Here is an 18187-nt window from a genome sequence, read left to right as displayed (position 1 = left end):
AAGGTAGTTGTTAAGTTTAGGTATTGGGTAGGACTAGTGATAGGTCATGCAGAATATGTACTTTAAACATCCAGTATTTTAATAATAAGCATGCTAATAAGTAATTAATTCATATTTTGGTCCCTAATGTTACTAAAGTGATACCAAAAATACATTATGTGCTTTATAAGTACTAATAAACAGCCAAATGTGCTAGTAGTAATATGCATGCTTAAGCACTAGTTAATAATGAGAAGTAGTCTTTAAAATAAAGTGTAACCATCCCTTGAGATCGATCAATTGATATATCATTAGTAAATTCAGATAAATGCTCTTCTTGCTGATGCACCAGCTGACATAAATCACCATAAACCATGCAAATATTAGTCAGTCCTTTTAAAATGTCATATTCAAAAACAATTGAATGTTTATTTTATTTTTTATTTTAAAAATGGTTAAAATCCTAATGGGGTCAGAGCTCACCAATCATATCTTCAGTGCATGAATATGATTTTGCTAAAGCATATACACATCATTATGATGTGATCACTACCTCTCTTCATTACTTGTAAAATAAACAAGGGCTTTACATTTAATAGAAAGGTCTGTCCTGGTTATTCCATTAATGGGATACACAGACTCATGCTGGTACGGTAATAAAGCCGTGAAATGAATTAAATAATCATTTGCCATTTTGGAGATGACATGATAATAAGACGAAAGAGCCTTTCATGATAAAAGAGGCAGTATAAAGTGGAGCCAGAGGAATTCGACAGTCACTAGAAAAATAAATAAATACAAAACTTTTATTTACAACCGTTCAATGTTCTGCTTCAGAAACTCTTCTATTGGCAACTCAACTTTCCAGAATTCAACGGTCTGGTAAACTTGAATCTCATTTAAGTCTCTAATGAAATTGTGTATTGCAGTCAATATATCTTTCTTTTTGAGGTCCCTGCTCAGTGCGACTACACCAATGTCTATCACAATCAATTCAGGTCTTCTCCTAAACCTTTATAAAGCGAGGTCTTTTCAACAGCTTAATAAGAAGGTGATTACATTTCCCAGAACTACTGCTTGGCTCTGTATCTAGGCTTCAGATGAATGCTCTCCTGAGAAGACATCATGTGAGTTATGTCATTGTAATAAAAAGAGTAAACATTCCCCTTTCATTGGCGGCAGCAGCAGCCGTCTCTGTGAGTGTTCTTTCCCTGCGGACACTTCCTTTGATGTTTCTTAAAGCCATCATCATTTCTGCACGTCGCTCCTGCTTCAGGGCACGAGGTACACAAAGCACTATTTGAGAGCTCTGCAGTGACCTTCAGTGTGAAGCGATGATAACAGCCTGAAGCATGTGACCCTTCATCACACATCGCCACAAGTAATGTCAGGATCATTTGTGTGGGAAGAATCCTACCTAGATCTAAATGTGTGTGTAAACCACCAGTGTTTAATGTAATAATATTAATGTGTCCATATTTGCAGGGTACGAGGTATCTACATTAATAACATTTAATGTACTGTACAGTGAATATTTTATGTATATGTACTCCAAAATGCACGAAAAAAGCACTGAATATTAAACAAAAAATTAAAAAAAATTTTCTTAGCTAATTTAAAGAATTAAATGTATATACAATACAGGAAGAGGCAGAAAACTTATAAGGGCTTATATAAAGCATGCAGCTAAATTATTTATTAAAAAGGGAGCTAAATTGACATATAATATAAAATAAAAATACATGTGACTATGTCAAATTAATAACCCACAATTAAATGCACCACAAAACAAAGACTGTAAGACGTGGAATACAAAAACAACAAGAAGTTAGAAAAACAGGCATTTAATAAATGAAAATGTAGTACAGTCTAAATTTATAAAGTATACAGTTAGAGTGATTTTTTAAGTAGGACTTAAGTCATAATTACTTTATTGTCTTTTAAATATGGTTAAAGTGTCCTGATAAAATAACACATACTTTAATGTCATTTCTATAAAAAATTTGTAATAACATATTTGTAATGAAGTCGCAATTTAGTAGAGTTATATTTAAAAATATAATAACTTCAAATGTAATTTCAAACTTCACACTATTATAATGCATGACAAGATTTTTAAAACTTGAGTTAAAATGCACTTAAATGCATATTTTAATTGGCCAGTATTAGAACATTTCTAATAATGACATAGAAGCGTATTTCAGTGTGTTAACAAACACTCATTTAAGTGCACTTTTTTATCATTATTATATATTTTTGAGATATGAAGTTTACTACAAGTCCACATTCAATACAATTCAGTGCACTTCTTTTCTAAAAGGGTTTGCAAAATTGATGTTCCACTATGCAACCTAAAGAAACTTAATATGACACAGCTATCCTTTAAACTGTTCAGAAATATAACTTCCTGTATTTCAAACTGATTTGGAAATCACTACACTCTCAAAATACATGTTACATATTCCTATTCATGAAATGTGCAAGTGCTTGTAGATTTTGTTAACTTTTGTACAATGTACTTTTATGTGTTTTTTTTCTGTTGACCATTTAAGATCTTGCAGAAACTGTCCACTTTAGGAATTAAAAAGTGCATCTTTTATTTCATGCACAATCTCTTCTGCAATGAAAAAAATTGAAAATCCCTTCCCCCTAACACTTACAAGTCTCCTACACAGCGTAGAAACAAAACTCAAGAAGTGGTTCGCACACTGAAAGCTTATAAGATGTGGTGGGCTGGAGAAATGAAAAGAAAAAAAGACTCTAATGCATGAAGGACTCAAATGAATCCAGTCAGCTGTCGTCCACTAGACACCCGCTGTATAAAACACACCAGGGTTAAATAGAGAGTAAGGGAAAACAAGGTCTGAATGGAAGGTTGGTTATTGTCAAAAGCTCACTGTGTAACTAATGGACCTCTCTTTCTGAGATAAGAATTAGTGGCATGGTCAGAAAGGCTGATTTCAGAAGTCTGCAGCCCTTGAGAGAGAGGCAGTGTGTGTGGTCTCGGTTGCCCATGGTGACATCCATCTCTGCTTCAAAGAGTCAGCTGTGGAGTTACACGCGTCCTGATGTTTGCGGGCTTGAGCCACTGCAGAGCTGCATTAATGCTGAGATTTCACGAGGTGCCTGAGCATTAACTCATTAAAGCCTGCGAAACAGAAGAGGAAACACATTCGTAGGACACAAAAGAACCAGATCTTTCCAACACAAAAGCACAGCAGGAAACATCCACCGCTCTGCTGCAGCTACAAATATGAAATCCAATATGGTTGCCATAGCTTCTAAAAACTTTCACTGATAAGATGTCTAAAAAAAGTCGAGTCGTGACTGTGTACAGGAGACCGGGGTCATCTCTTATATATGTTTTTATTCTGAACTCAACGATTACCTCATCTTCTTGTCATTTTGGGAATATGTGCAGCAGAAATAATTGAGACCCCTGTGGTGAAAATCATCCTTTTAATGTTGTTTGCACGTCTGTCTGGTGTGTTTTATATGCTTCAAGACAAATCATGTGCAAACTAATCAGCCAATCCAATTGACCAGTCACGAAGAACTTGATTGACAGCCGATCTGACCAATCATAAATCTGTCATCCTGCCCGACAAACAAATCAGAGAGGAGAGTAGATTAACTTCGGTGGACTTAAAGGGTTAGTTCACCCAAAAATGAAAATTAGGCCATAAATTACCTTGAAATCATCCTAGTTAATATGACTTTCTTCTTTCAGATGAATTCAGTTGGAATTATTTGAAAATGGTCTTTGATCTTTCAGCTGTTTGATGTCTCTCGGTGTGTGCTGCACTGCATCGGTCCATGAGAAGTTTAATAAAAAGCGAGACAGAGCAGGTTACTTTGGTCTTAGCTTTCAAAGTTTGTCATTTTTTTAAAATAAATTTTGTTTGTCTGATTCGTTTGTCGGTCAGTTTGCCTATAAACAGTTTTCTCCTTAAAACTGCATTACAGGGATGCCAGATCTGCAAAACAAAACCAGTCCAATTGCTATTCAAAATCATGTTTTTTTTCTTCAGTTTTTTTAGGGGGGTTTCCCCTCTGGCAATATAGTGTTCAAGGGTGGGGGAAGATCATTTTAACTTGCAGATTAAAAAAACAACCCATGTAAACACGGCAAACAGCTAGTCCTATTTGAAGTTATCCTAACCGGCTGTTTTTTAACCATAATTTATAAATTAATTCTGATGAATTCTGAAAAATCTCAATTAGAAATTTGAAATCACTTAAGCATGGCTATTCTTCAATAGTAACTTGCACCATAACCTAACCATAACATAACCTGCATACATGTACCCAAGTTTATTAGACCCATGTCACACAATGTGATTTGTAATGATCTTATAAGATTGCTGAAATCTCACAGTCTGTAGATGGCTTTACAGATACCTCCAAGTTATTGGTGTTAATCTGGTACCTAGTGCTAATTTTCATATTTATATGACAAACCACACTTAACTGTCAGCATTCCTCCTATTTGTACTCTAAGGTGACTGAAACCCTGCAACAGGAAGCAGTCCAGATGAAGGCCAAAGGTACAGTGTGACCCTTTCAGCCAGTGAAAGAGAAGTTTGTGATTTCAAAACTGTCGTTTCCTTGAATATTTCTGCCTTACAATGACACCAATTCATTCAAGGCTCCCTAAAAGGCTGGTCATCCATTTAAGACAAATGCACAAGAAGACAGGATAATGCAGTGACTGTAATCGGTTCAACACTGCAGCTGGAATTGCTAATAAAGCCACTACAGTCACTGAACTGAGACTGGAAGAAGAATAGACCAGGATCACACTAACACAGTGAGAGACGATTGATGTCCTGCAGCCGCAGATGAGCTGAAGTCGATCAAATCAAGCGCCCATACACCCCACATTCACCTTTGAAAGATGCATCTCTCCAAAAGTTTAGACTGGAATTAACCATTTTATAAATGTACAAAAATAAGTTAATATCTTAAATGTATTTGTGACCCTGGCACACAAAATAAGTCTTAAGTCTCTGGGGTATATTTGTAGCAATATTCAAAAATACATTGTATGGGTCAAAATTATTAATTTTTATTTTATGACGAAAACATTAGGATATAAGTATAGATCATGTTCCATGAAGATATTTTGTAATTTTCCTACCGTAAATATATCAAAACTTAATTTTTGATTAGTAAAAGTAATTAGTCATTTGATTTTCAAATAGTTGTATCTCAAGTAAATATTGTCCTAACAATCCATACATCAATAGAAAGCTTATTAATTCAGCTTTCAGATTATGTATAAATCTCAATTTTGAAAAATGTACCCTTATGATTTTTTTTCATGAGTTAAATGAGTTATTAATATTTATATATCAATGAGACTTTACTCTAGAATTTCTCACAGTTGGCCAGTTTCCTACATGGCTATTCACTAGAAAACAAATCAAGGTAGACTCAGATAGAAAAAATGTACTGTATACAGTATACAATTAAATTTGGTATAGAACATTTACTATAAATTTTCACTTAAAAATTGCTAGTAAATTTTACTCAGAAATGCTAGTAGAAATCGCTAGAAGAGAGAGGAATCACTAGTTTGTTTGTAAGTGTGACTGACCAATTTAATGTGATACAGTTATGTTTATGTAGGCGATGGGAAATCACATTATAGTGATTGATTGTAATCAGAAGTGTTTGATGCTCCTCGACCCACGTGAAGTGTTCAGTAGGCAGACTGTTGTTGACTCGGGGCCTGAGATGGCATTATCTACTCTCGTACATCTTGTGTTAATTAACACCTGGCCTTTTATGTGCTGACGACAGCAGCAGTTATGGAGAATTACATCTAAACTCGCATGAACCCATTATAAAGTGTTAGCTGTACAAACATACTTCAGAAGCACCGTAGACAAAATGAGGAAAATGATTGACAAATAAGATTCTTATTTTAATTGAAGCCTTAAAATGAATAACTGCAAGATTGAAAATGAAATACAAGATCAAGACCTTAAGCACAGATTTAGGTTACTATATATTTTTTTCTCTATATTCAAAGAATAGTACTGTTGTGTTATTGCATCATGCCAGAAACTATAACAATGTCCTTCAGGATCTGAGCTCTAATTGCCTGATTTTAATTCTGCTGCTCAGTGGAACAACATTAAGTCTATAATCGACCAACTGCTGCATCCAGTAAATCAACAGTGGAAGCAAATGGCTGTGGAAAGTTATTACAGTATCTCACCGAAGCGCTTCACTTCAGCTGGAACTTCTCTGAACTCAATTGCATATTGCTTTACTGGTATGGGAATTTAATTTGACAATAAATAAATAAATACAAATAAAATAGCCACATAGCCAACAAAATATGTCCAACTAAAATGAGATTCTGTTCTGAACAAGAGATCAGACCCTGAGGGTATGGGACATATTAAATTGGACACAACTGTACTGTTCATGTATACACAGACAGAAATCAAGGGTTGTGAAATTAATGTGACCTTGAAGGAATAGTTCTCTCTCTCAAGTCGTTCCAAACCTGTGTGAGTTTGTTTCTTCTGTTGGACAGAAAAGGAGATGTTTTGAAGAATGTTGGTAAACAAACAGTTAACAGTAGCCGTTGGCTAACATATTACTTTCCAGAACAGAAGAAACTCAGTAAATGATAATTTTTTTGGGGGGTTGACTACCCTAAAACAGGCAAGAGTGAAAAATAATCATCAAAAAACATTTCATGTCACTTTTTAGATCATCAGGATTTACGTAAAACTTATTCAAGATAATTTTTGTAATATTTGATAAATTTTGGATTTTATGATTTTTGTGTCTTCCAATTAAAGGTAAAAAAAAGAGCCCTAGTAATCAGTAATTCATATTTATTTGATGCAAACAAATATGTAATATTCAAAATATGCTGAAAAAAAATGACATATCTAAGTGTCCTAAAATTGAGGTATAGACAATTCTTGTATATTTAGATATAGAGTCTTGTCTTCATTCTCAAATTCAACCTTGAAGTAAAAAAAAAAAAAAATAGTAGTATTTCACTTACATCTTGAATGCATTAATTAAAAATGTGAAATATATATTTTTCAAAGTTTACAAAGTGTTTTTAACAACTAATGAATTATAAAAAAAAAAAAAAAATTATTACTTTGATTTGTCAGACAAAATGTTTTCAAAAATTTAACATTTTTGTAATTAATTAATTTTGAATGAATTGATAAGATTTTAATTTTAAGAATCGAATTCATTTAGTGAGGTTTATTTTTTTATTATGATATCAGCTGTGCTGGTAGTATTTAAAGTTATTAACATTATTTTCAATAAAAAAAAAATTATAAAAATATATATATATATATATATATATATATATATATTCTTTTAAAATTTAAGAGGGGTTTCTGAATCATTTTAACATTGAATCTACTACTGATGTCTTTCACAAACACTTAAACTTCTTGTATTTTTAGATCAGTATGGTACAAGATTATCCAATGCTATTTCACAACAAATTCGTGCGTATTTTATGAGGCGTTTAATTTGTACGACCTCCCTCGTAGGATTTTGCACGATTTGTCTAGACCCCAGTGGTAGGTTTAGGGGCAGGGTTAGATGTAGTCATTCATGCAAATTCATACAAATTGTGCAACTCATAAAATACGTACGATTTAGCATTTATGTATGAATTGACGTGAGATCAGGCTGGATTATCCTATTTAAAATCAATTTCATTGACAAACTGGGTCAAAATGAATCAAAGTAGTTTGATCTAAAATGTGTAATGTAATGGATTACATTACTGACTACAATTTTCATCATGTAATTCATAAACAGTAAAGGACTTCAGTTTGTATGTAATCAACCCATGTTTTCAGGACAGTCATATCACTCTAATCCTGACACCCAAATGATCAAACACCAGCTTATTCTCACAACTGAAATGCATTTAGGACAAGGCTAATACTGCCATATTCATTAGGTTCAACTCAGAGCCTTTTCATTTGGTGTGCAAACATCCATTAACACCAGCTTGAAATGAGGAAATTTCAGTCTACTTTATAGGAATACCACATGAAAAAGTAATCATACCCAGGTGTCTGAATTCCATAGAGCCTGTACCAGAGTGGCATGCAAGCCTTCAGTGATAGGAAAATAAGTGAGCCAGGATTACCTTGTGAATAAGGACACACTGAAGGGGTCACCCCACCGCTACACAGAGTCAACACTCTGACCAAACACAGCAAGGTACGATAAACAGAATTCATTTACAGAACAGAATTTAATTAAACGCTAAAAAAGTCTTAGAAGGGGTTATGATTTCAGAGCAGATAAACATGCAGTCATTTACACCTCCACTGTCATTATGCCCGACTGAAAACCAGGATGAAAATTGGAAGACCTAACGGTTTATTGCACTTCATAGGCGGAAGAGCTTTAGAAATTTATTACATGCTGTATTGAGTGAACAGACGCAAAAACCAATAAGCCATTCGATGTTCTCGTTGCAATCTGAAAGTACAAAAATTGTGTGCAATGTTGTGATTACTACTGGAGACTTCATCAAAATTCCTCTTCATCAGTTTTTCTGAAGATTAAGACATAGATAATGATAGATCAAAGTGAGTTACAAATAGGCTTACACTGTGAACAACTAAATAGATTTCAGTTTATTGGACCTTTTCAGTCACATAAACTTGCAGTGTTTTTAACTACATAAAAACCAATGTTAGACAAACAGAATGTTAAAAAAAATTAAATAAAAAAATTAAATAAAAATAATGATCTATATACAACCTTAAATGGGTCATAGGATCTTTTTCAAAGATCATTATTTTGTGTATTTGGTGTAACAGAATATTGTTGACATGCTTTGATGTTCAAAAAACATAATTTTTCAAATAGTGTACATTACTGTAGGTCCTCTATGCCCAGCCTCTCTCAAATGCGTTTTTTTCTACAAAGACCCTCCTTTCCGACAAGCGCAGTCTGCTCTGATTGGCCAACTGACCCAGTGCATTGTGATTGGCCAAACACTGCAAGCACTCGTCAGAAATGTAACGCCCCTTTCCATAATCGCAAGCTTCAACTTTGAAAATAAATGTAGAGACAGTTAATAATGTCCTTAGTTTTAGCATCAGTTCAAGCCTGAAAGAGGAACAGTGTCGTGACAGACACAGTGTTGAATCTCGTGTGTGTTTGCAGTAACAAGCCACAGACGGTTAAGACAGCTGACTCCACTGTGTGTCCCTGTCACTCTCTCTCACACGACATGTAAAACTCCACATTTGAACATTCAATAGCAGACACTTAAACTAATAACAAAACATACTTACAGTAGCTGATTCAGAAGCACCAGATTGTCGTAGTAAAATCTGAATTACCTCCACTGGTTCACGAAACGGTCGTCCATAAAATGAATTCCTGTTCTGTTGTAAGTAATCTTAAAGCTTCCTGAATGCATCTACTTTCGAAAAAAAACTAATAAAGTGCTTTTGGGGGTAAGCAGATAAACATCAAGTTTCCGTTTTTGGTTGAACTATACCTTTAACGACTCTGAATATATAATGTGATGTAACCCTGCTGTAAAAAGTTATTTTCCTCATATATTATATATATATATATATATATATATATATATTTTTTTTATGTAGTTTTATTACTGCAGTACACTGATTTGACAAATCAAACTTTTGTTTTTCAAACATGAATACATTGTGTTCTGTAGTGAAATTAAATAGTAAATAATTAATTATTAAGCCAAATGAATAAATTAATGGCTGTTATTAATTGTTGCCTTGTTAATGTTGGTCCACTCCTCTTCAATGGCTGTGTGAAGTTGCTGGATATCGGAAGGAACTGGAACATGCTGTGGTATACGCCGAATACGCCGATCCAGAGCATCCCAAACATGCTCAATGGGTGACATGTCCGGGGAGTTTGCTGGCCATGCAAGAACTGGGATGTTTTCAGCTTCCAGGAATTGTGTACAGCTCCTTGCAACATGGGACTGCTGCAACATGAGGTGATGGTTGTGGATGAATGGCACAACAATGTGCCTCAGGATCTCTTCACGGTATCTCTCTATCAATAAAATGCACCTGTGTTCATTGTCCATAACATATGCCTGCCCATACAATAACCCCACCGCTACCATGGGCCACTCCTGTACAGTGAAAACTGGGATTCATCTGTAAAGAGAACATGCTTCTAAAGCAACAGCTCTGGTGGATATTCCTGCAGTCAGTATGCCAATTGCACGCTCCCTCAAAACTTGTGACATCTGTGGCATTGTGCTGTGTGATAAAACTGCACATTTTAGAGTGGCCTTTTATTGTGGCCAGCCTAAGGCACACCTGTGCAATAATCATGCTGTCTAATCAGTATCTTGAAATGCCACACCTGTGAACTGGATGGATTATCTAGACAGATTTGTGAACAATATTTGAGAGAAATAGGCCTACATAGACAAAAAGTACGTAGAAAATGTATTTGATCTTTGAGTAAAGCTCATGAAAAATGGGGGCAAAAACAAAAGTTTTGCAGATATAATTTGGTTCAGTATCTTTCAGTGCTAGAATCATTTTTCTTTTTCCTATAGACCTTTTCCATTGGCATCCATTATACACATACAGGTCCTTCTCCAAAAATTAGCATATTGTGATAAAGTTCATTATTTTCCATAATGTAATGATAAAAATTAAACTTTCATACATTTTAGATTCATTGCACACCAACTGAAATATTTCAGGTCTTTTATTGTTTTAATACTGGTTTTAATACTGAATACCGATTTTGGCAGCTCATGAAAACCCAAGATTCCTATCTCAAATAATTTGCATATTTCATCCGACCAATAAAAGAAAAGTGTTTTTAATACAAAAAAGTCAACCTTCCAATAATTATGTTCAGTTATGCACTCAATACTTGGTCGGGAATCCTTTTGCAGAAATGACTGCTTCAATGCGGCGTGGCATGGAGGCAATCAGCCTGTGGCACTGCTGAGGTGTTATGGAGGACCAGGATGCTTCGATAGTGGCCTTAAGCTCATCCAGAGTGTTGGGTCTTGCGTCTCTCAACTTTCTCTTCACAATATCCCACAGATTCTCCATGGGGTTCAGGTCAGGAGAGTTGGCAGGCCAATTGAGCACAGTAATACCATGGTCAGTAAACCATTTACCAGTGGTGTGCCATGTCAGCTGCTGGTGTTGGTCCACTGTGTTTTTAGCATTTAGGCATTTCCTTCTCCCCAGTCTTCCTCCAGACTCTGGCACCTTGATTTCTGAATGACATGCAAAATTTGCTTTCATCCGAAAAAAGTACTTTGGACCACTGAGCAACAGTCCAGTGCTGCTTCTCTGTAGCCCATTTCCTGCACACGTCTGTGCACGGTGGCTCTGGATGTTTCTACTCCAGACTCAGTCCACTGCTTCCGCAGGTCCCCCAAGGTCTGGAATCGGTCCTTCTCCACAATCTTCCTCAGGGTCCGGTCACCTCTTCTCATTGTGCAGCGTTTTTTGCCACACTTTTTCCTTCCCACAGACTTCCCACTGAGGTGCCTTGATACAGCACTCTGGGAACAGCCTATTCGTTCAGAAATTTCTTTCTGTGTCTTACCCTCTCGCTTGAGGGTGTCAATGATGGCCTTCTGGACAGCAGTCAGGTCAGCAGTCTTACCCATGATTGCGGTTTTGAGTAATGAACCAGGCTGGGAGTTTTTAAAAGCCTCAGGAATCTTTTGCAGGTGTTTAGAGTTAATTAGTTGATTCAGATGATTAGGTTAATAGCTCGTTTAGAGAACCTTTTCATGATATGCTATCTTTTTTTGAGATAGGAATTTTGGATTTTTTTGAGAAAATTCATGAGCTGTATGCCAAAATCATCAATATTAAAACAATAAAACCTGAAATATTTAAGTTGGTGTGCAATTAATCTAAAATAAATGAAAGTTTAATTTTTATCATTACATTATGGAAAATAGTGGACTTCATCACAATATGCTAATTTTTTGAGAAGGACCTGTATGTGTTAACAGATGTAATATGCATTTTTATTCTATTTTATTTTGTGTTATAATCAAATCTTTGTTTTTCGCAACTGAGATTGTGCCCCTTTGGGAACTGTTCTTCCCAAATTATGTCACAGAAACAGCTGCTCACAAGTACCCATTTTAGACGTTGGATGAATGCTTTACTAGTCTAGATAAGTAGTCATCTACTCATCAGGGTAGTGTTTATCCAATGTAGATGATTGACCAAACACTGTGCTGCTTCAGTGGTCTTTGCTGGTAAGTTAAACCCAGTGTTAACAGAGCATGCATGAGTGGAGAGACTGTCTGCACAGCTGAGAGGATGATGGTGAGAACACGATCATGCATATCTCCTTCCCCAGATTCATGCTGCTGGCATTGACATGAACAGTGCCAAAACACTACTGTTCCTCTTGCTTGTACTGTCTGTCAGCTGGTAGTTTCAGGGACATCAGAGCATATTAGAAATCCACCATGGATTATAATATGTTTGTAAATCCACACAGAGAAATAAGGGGAGGAGAATATCACTAAGACAAAATCAGTGGACTTGAAAATCATGAACCTCTGTTTGTTTGTTGCATGCACATTAGTTGGACCTGTCTGGAAAGGTATTTCTTCCATATTTTTTCCCCAAAACAGAGAATGTGAGACTCTGTATTTGGGGCACCAGAAAAGCTCAGCAGATTTGATCTTCTGTGGCATATGACTCACTTTATATGAGTATGGATGAGAGAGGCAGGAGATGAGGCTGACTGTCAGTTTAAATGACTGAAAACTGACAGAAGACAGCATGAATGAGCTGAGACACACACTTGCACTTTAAAGTATTCCCTGAGATGTTTAAAGGAGTTTCTGCAACTTTTATGTCCCAGGGCATTTTATTTCTTTCTTATTATTGTATGAAGTCATATTACAACTTGGAAACTATGTCGAATCCCTTCATCATTAATTTTTTACTACTTACTACATATAAAATTAAACACTATTCATACATTTAAAAATAGAGTCCCACATTTGTGCCATCACTTCCACCACAACGAACGGGTTTCCAATATTTTTTTATATTTAATGGGAGCGGGGTGGGGGTGGGGCGGTTCCACAGGTGAACAAAGCTAAAAGCGTATTTACAGCGACACAAAGGAAATCGAGTCTGAGAGATTGGGACAAGGTCAGTAAGGTATGGTGGAGCAAGATTGTTAAGTGCCTTGAACATGAGAAGAACATTTTTTAAATCAATGGCGAACTACTGTACTGGGAGCCAATGTAGATGTAGGAGAACTAGAGAAATGTGCTCAACAGATGAAGAAAGAACGTTGAGTGGTGGAATTCTGAACTAACTGGAGTTTATAGAGAAGTTTAGAAGAAAAGCAAGTAAGCTGGAGTCTGATAACAAGCTCCTAAGCAGAGGGTAATGGGAAATGGAGTCCAGGGAGAGTGGTGACAGTAAGGGATGGAATGGGGTGCCCTCTAGCGGAGCTCGTGTGCACTTTGGCTGGTGATCGCAACAGGCTGAAAGCAAATCTTTAATTTCTGCTAGACATCTAGTCAAGGAAGGAAGAGGAAAATAAATAGAGGGTTTGGAAGACCGGTAAAGCTGGGTGACATCGGCATAGCAGTGAAAATGGATACCATATTTCCTGACAATATGGCCAAGGGGGAGTAAGAGTGGGCCCAAAACAGAACCCTGAGGGACATCAGTGGTAACAGTAGATGGTCTTGATAAAAAAGAAAAAAAATATTTGAACAAACTGAGTGTGACCGGTGAGATAAGTCCTAAACCAGGACAGGGGGTGCCAGTGACCCCTATAGAAACCAACCTGTCAAGGATTATTTTATGCAAGATGGTATTAAATGCCGCACTTAGGTTGAGATGGACAAGTATTGTAAGTAAACCAGGATAAACTGCCAATACCAGATCATTAGTAATATTAACAAAAGGAGTCTCTGTACTATGGTGGGGACGAAAGCCATATTGAAATTGCTCAAACAAATAAGCTGTTTGTTTTTGCACATCCAAAAAAAAGGTGTTTGATATGAAAAATATTATTTGATAGGATTTTGATGTTTGTTATAGTATAGAGAAAACATTCTTCCATTATTTCCTCCCATATCATTTATACCACACAATGTATAAATGACTTATCTTTGCATGCTCCTCGAGGTGGTGACCATAGACCTCCATTATATGAGTCACAGACAAGAACTGTTTGACCTAAAAATATCAAAATTGAAACTACTGCAGAAACAGAGACACCTACATCTTGGATGCCTTTGAGGCAGGGCCGCGGGAAGTAATTTTGAACAGGGGGTGCTGTGATTTTATTTTTATTTTTTTTGACAAAAAACCTATGAGCCTATAGGCCTATTTAAAATACATTTTAAAAATAAATACATTGAGATTCACTACTTTATTGTCATATACACTACAGTGCACAGCCAGCCAGGGTCTGAAACACACAGACATCAGTTCTCAGATATGCGCAATCCATTATTAATCTGAAGCAGAATCAGAAATAATAGTTTAATAATCGAAAGAAAACGAAATAATTACTTTCATTACAATTTCAGATAGCCTATACATACATGCAACTTATTTAGATACAACAAATAATATTACAACAAAATATAATATTAATCAAACTTCACAATAACGCTAAAACAATGCAATCGATTTGGTCAGCTGGCTTGAGTCACTGCACGTTTATTTCACACGCAACTCTATTAACTCCAAAATCTTTTTACGCACACCAGAAGGAAATAATCTCTGACTATTTAAGCAATTTGTTTTTTGAACAGTTCTCCACATCCATTACGCAAAGAACACACGCACAGTATAAAGCTTTCTGTCTCCATCTCCAACCTTTTTACACAAACAAAAAGGAAATAATCTCAGACTATTTAAACGTTATTTAACAGTTCTCCACAACCATTACGCAAAGAACACACGAACGAAATAATACTCTCCATCTCCATCACCTTACAAAAATACTATAGTGTACTACTTACAATTGCTTCGCTAGTCAAAGCTGATCCCACACTTGTTGCCAAAAAAATAAATTTTACAAACGCGGCAGCACAATGCTCTTACCTGAGCTACATGCAGGCGGGGTGCCCTGGTTACAGGTGTCCAAATGTCGAGGTGCGCTGTATTATATAAAGATGGATGTATTCTGCATGGAACAAGCGGGAAACCTCGTTACTCGGCGACCAAACCTGCCTGCCTGACGTTGACAACGTAACTTCCGAACCGGTGTTGATTAGGCCTCAAAATATGAAATTAAAATCCAAAATATATACGTAATAGCCTACGTGTGTCAAAATCATTTTCTAAAATATTCATAAGGAATTTATAAATTGTGCAAAATATTTTAATAGGCCTACATTTTTTTTTATCTCCCTCTCGTCACTAGGGGGTGCTGCAGCACCCCCAGCACCCCCACTTCCCGCGGCCATGCTTTGAGGTAAGCTAAAACATACTAAATTTTAATTTCAAAGTGAACCATCCCTTTATACACTGCAAATATGAGTGATTATTAGCAGAAATCATACCACGTGTTGTACTCGAGAGATCAGTATGCTTGGAAATAATATTTGATATCTTTCATTCCATTCGTTATTTGTAGTGCACCAGCCACCCAATATCAATAAGTTTCGTGCTTTAATTTTAATATACCAGATTTAAAAATCCGTTTGTAGCAAAACATTATATCGTACAATAGCGTTTTTTTAAAGCTTTTAAATGATCAGATCGCTGTATTTATGTGAAACGATTCATTAAATCAAACTTTTCTTAATGAAAAATCCAAATATGTGAAAAAGTATTATCGTAATATCCCGACTATTCTCGCAACATTGACTTTATACTCAAAATATTACAACTTTAATCTTATAATTGCAACAAATCGACTCACAGAAGGTTATGTTCCAAACTGTTTATTATAAAAGCAGGTTTGCATATGAAACTGGTGAGAGGCAGATGAGTCCGGAGGAACTGAAGAACAGTTTGGATGACTCGGTTGGATATGGGCTTACTCCGTAAAGCAGGTGGGGTAATCCCCAAAAACGATCGCTCGAGGCACACTGAAGGATCACTGAAGATACACTCTACACAGGAGTCTATGGGTAGACATGCGAGTCAAATACAAGTAGCTAGATCCAGGAGAGTTCCATGTAGTAACGTTACCTGCAAGATCAAACAAATGAGTGATTGAGGTGTGTGCTTATATATGGCGGTGAGCTGATTGGGTAATCGTGATAAGGTGCTGCTGATTACGGGCGAGGTGGTGCGTTGTGATTGGCTGGGTGGTGAAGTGAGCCTGTAGCATCTCGATTGAACTTCTGTCGTGTCAGTTATTGTGATCAGATTTTTGCAGTTTTGGACGCCGCCATCTTTTATATTTACTGTAGTAGCTGTCGCTATGGTTACAAGTCAAACAGAATACTGGCTTGACTTCTGCGTTGATGATGTTGGACTTAAAATGCAGTATTAATGATCACTTTGGATCATGTGTTCGACTGGAAGAACAAGGTTTCTGTCTATTAAGGTAAATCTTAAAAAAAAATACATTAATATGGCGAAAATTATCGACTTGTTCTTAAAAGAATATCTTCAACAATCTTTGTTTCTATTCATCTGCATGTCATTGAAATGCAAGGCAAGAAAGACGAAAATAACAGATTAACTTGATTTTACAATGTGTTTAGCTTGAAAATACATTTATGATTTATTTATTTATTGTTGTGGAAAATCTGTGTATTTCTGAAAACGTTCTTCTTTTTCAATCTTTGCATTACTCTTTCCATCTTCATGACATGGTCTGAGCGTCACAATGGTGAATAAGGTAATACATAGAAAATACTGTATTAATGTATTAACTCCAACATGAATCTTTTTTTTATATATCTTAAAAATTATTGTATTTCTGAATGTTCTTCTTTTTTCTTTCTTTGCATGACTTCCATCTACATGAGAGTCACCACAATGACATGGTAAGGTACAGTAAATCATCTGACAGCAGTATAAATTACACCCAATCTGAATGTTTTGTATATGAATACATGTATTTAGTTGTTTTAAAGTGCAAATTCACTGCATTTGTTTCTTTTTGTGCATAACTCTTTTCATTTGCATGTCATGGTATGAGCATCAAAATGGCAAACTTATGACCGCAATAAAAGGTAATTAAAATTTCAAAGTTTTCTAAAAACATTAACACGCGTATTAGCGGATGTTAAGTTCCAGCATAAACCTTTATTTTCAGAAAATCACTATTTCTGAACAATTTCCTCCTTATTTTTTATTTTTTGCATGACTCTTGTGTCTACATGCAATTGTTTGAGTCATCACCATGACAATATGGTAAGTAATAACAGCATTAAAAATCTGTATTAACTTTTTTTTTTTTTACTTTTTTTGAGCACATTCTTTGGTTGCATGATTTTTCCATCTACATGACAGAGTTTGAGCATCAAGAAGGCTAACTTATCACAGCAGTGAAGGTAAGTCAATTCTCAAATACATAAAAAACTGTATTAACTGATGATGAATTTTGGCATGTACCCTCAATTCTGGAAAATCACTGTATTTCTAAAAATGTTAATCTGTTGTTTTGTTTTTTCTTGTATGACTCTTTCCAACTACATGCCACAGTTTGAGTGTCACAATGATAAATATGGGAAGATCACATGACCGCAATAAAGGGTAATCTATAATATATATCGTATTTGTAAAATTTCAAATGTGCTAGATTTGCATATGTCAGCCAGTGTGCATGAGAGTTTATTTTTTCCCGTTGTTGCTGGCAATGGCATTGCTTAATGTTGTTTCAGAACATAGTTGTGAGGTGAGACACACTCAAAATCCCAGTGCACAGGGGTTCATATTTTGCTTTTCTCCGTGCCATAGCGTGAACATCAGTAATCTGGACATTCTCGGGCGGCTCTTGTTTGGACTCAGTCGCTGGCTGCTGCTCTCCGCTGGCATGACTCAAGATCTCTTCATACACTGTCTGCTACATGCTTTCTGCTAGTGCTGCAGCTGTGTCTAGACAACTGTTGGGACATTTCATGCAACCTGTATGCATTTCTTTCTTCTGTTGTACACAAAAGATTTTGACTTTTGAACTATGTTGGTAACAAACAGCTGAGAGTAGCCATTGACTTTTATTGAATGAAATAAAAAATACTATGGAACTC

The 18187-nt window shown here is 35.8% G+C and overlaps 1 long non-coding RNA gene across 2 annotated transcripts; it reads left to right on the top strand.

Annotated features, from left to right (window-relative positions):
* Window positions 1–16670: 16670 nt before the first annotated feature.
* LOC127979750 (uncharacterized) lies at window positions 16671–18187 on the top strand. 2 transcript variants are annotated; one of them, XR_008158860.1, is made up of 4 exons: window positions 16671–16833; window positions 16966–17491; window positions 17643–17693; window positions 17898–18187. It is a non-coding gene; the product is annotated as an uncharacterized LOC127979750 (long non-coding RNA). The 2 variants fall into 2 exon arrangements; XR_008158859.1 differs by lacking the exon at window positions 16671–16833 and having other exon boundaries at window positions 16921–17491.

The sequence above is a fragment of the Carassius gibelio genome, chromosome B19 (assembly GCF_023724105.1).
Source record: "Carassius gibelio isolate Cgi1373 ecotype wild population from Czech Republic chromosome B19, carGib1.2-hapl.c, whole genome shotgun sequence".
NCBI lineage: Eukaryota > Metazoa > Chordata > Actinopteri > Cypriniformes > Cyprinidae > Carassius > Carassius gibelio.
This window is presented reverse-complemented; position numbering and strand designations above follow the sequence as displayed.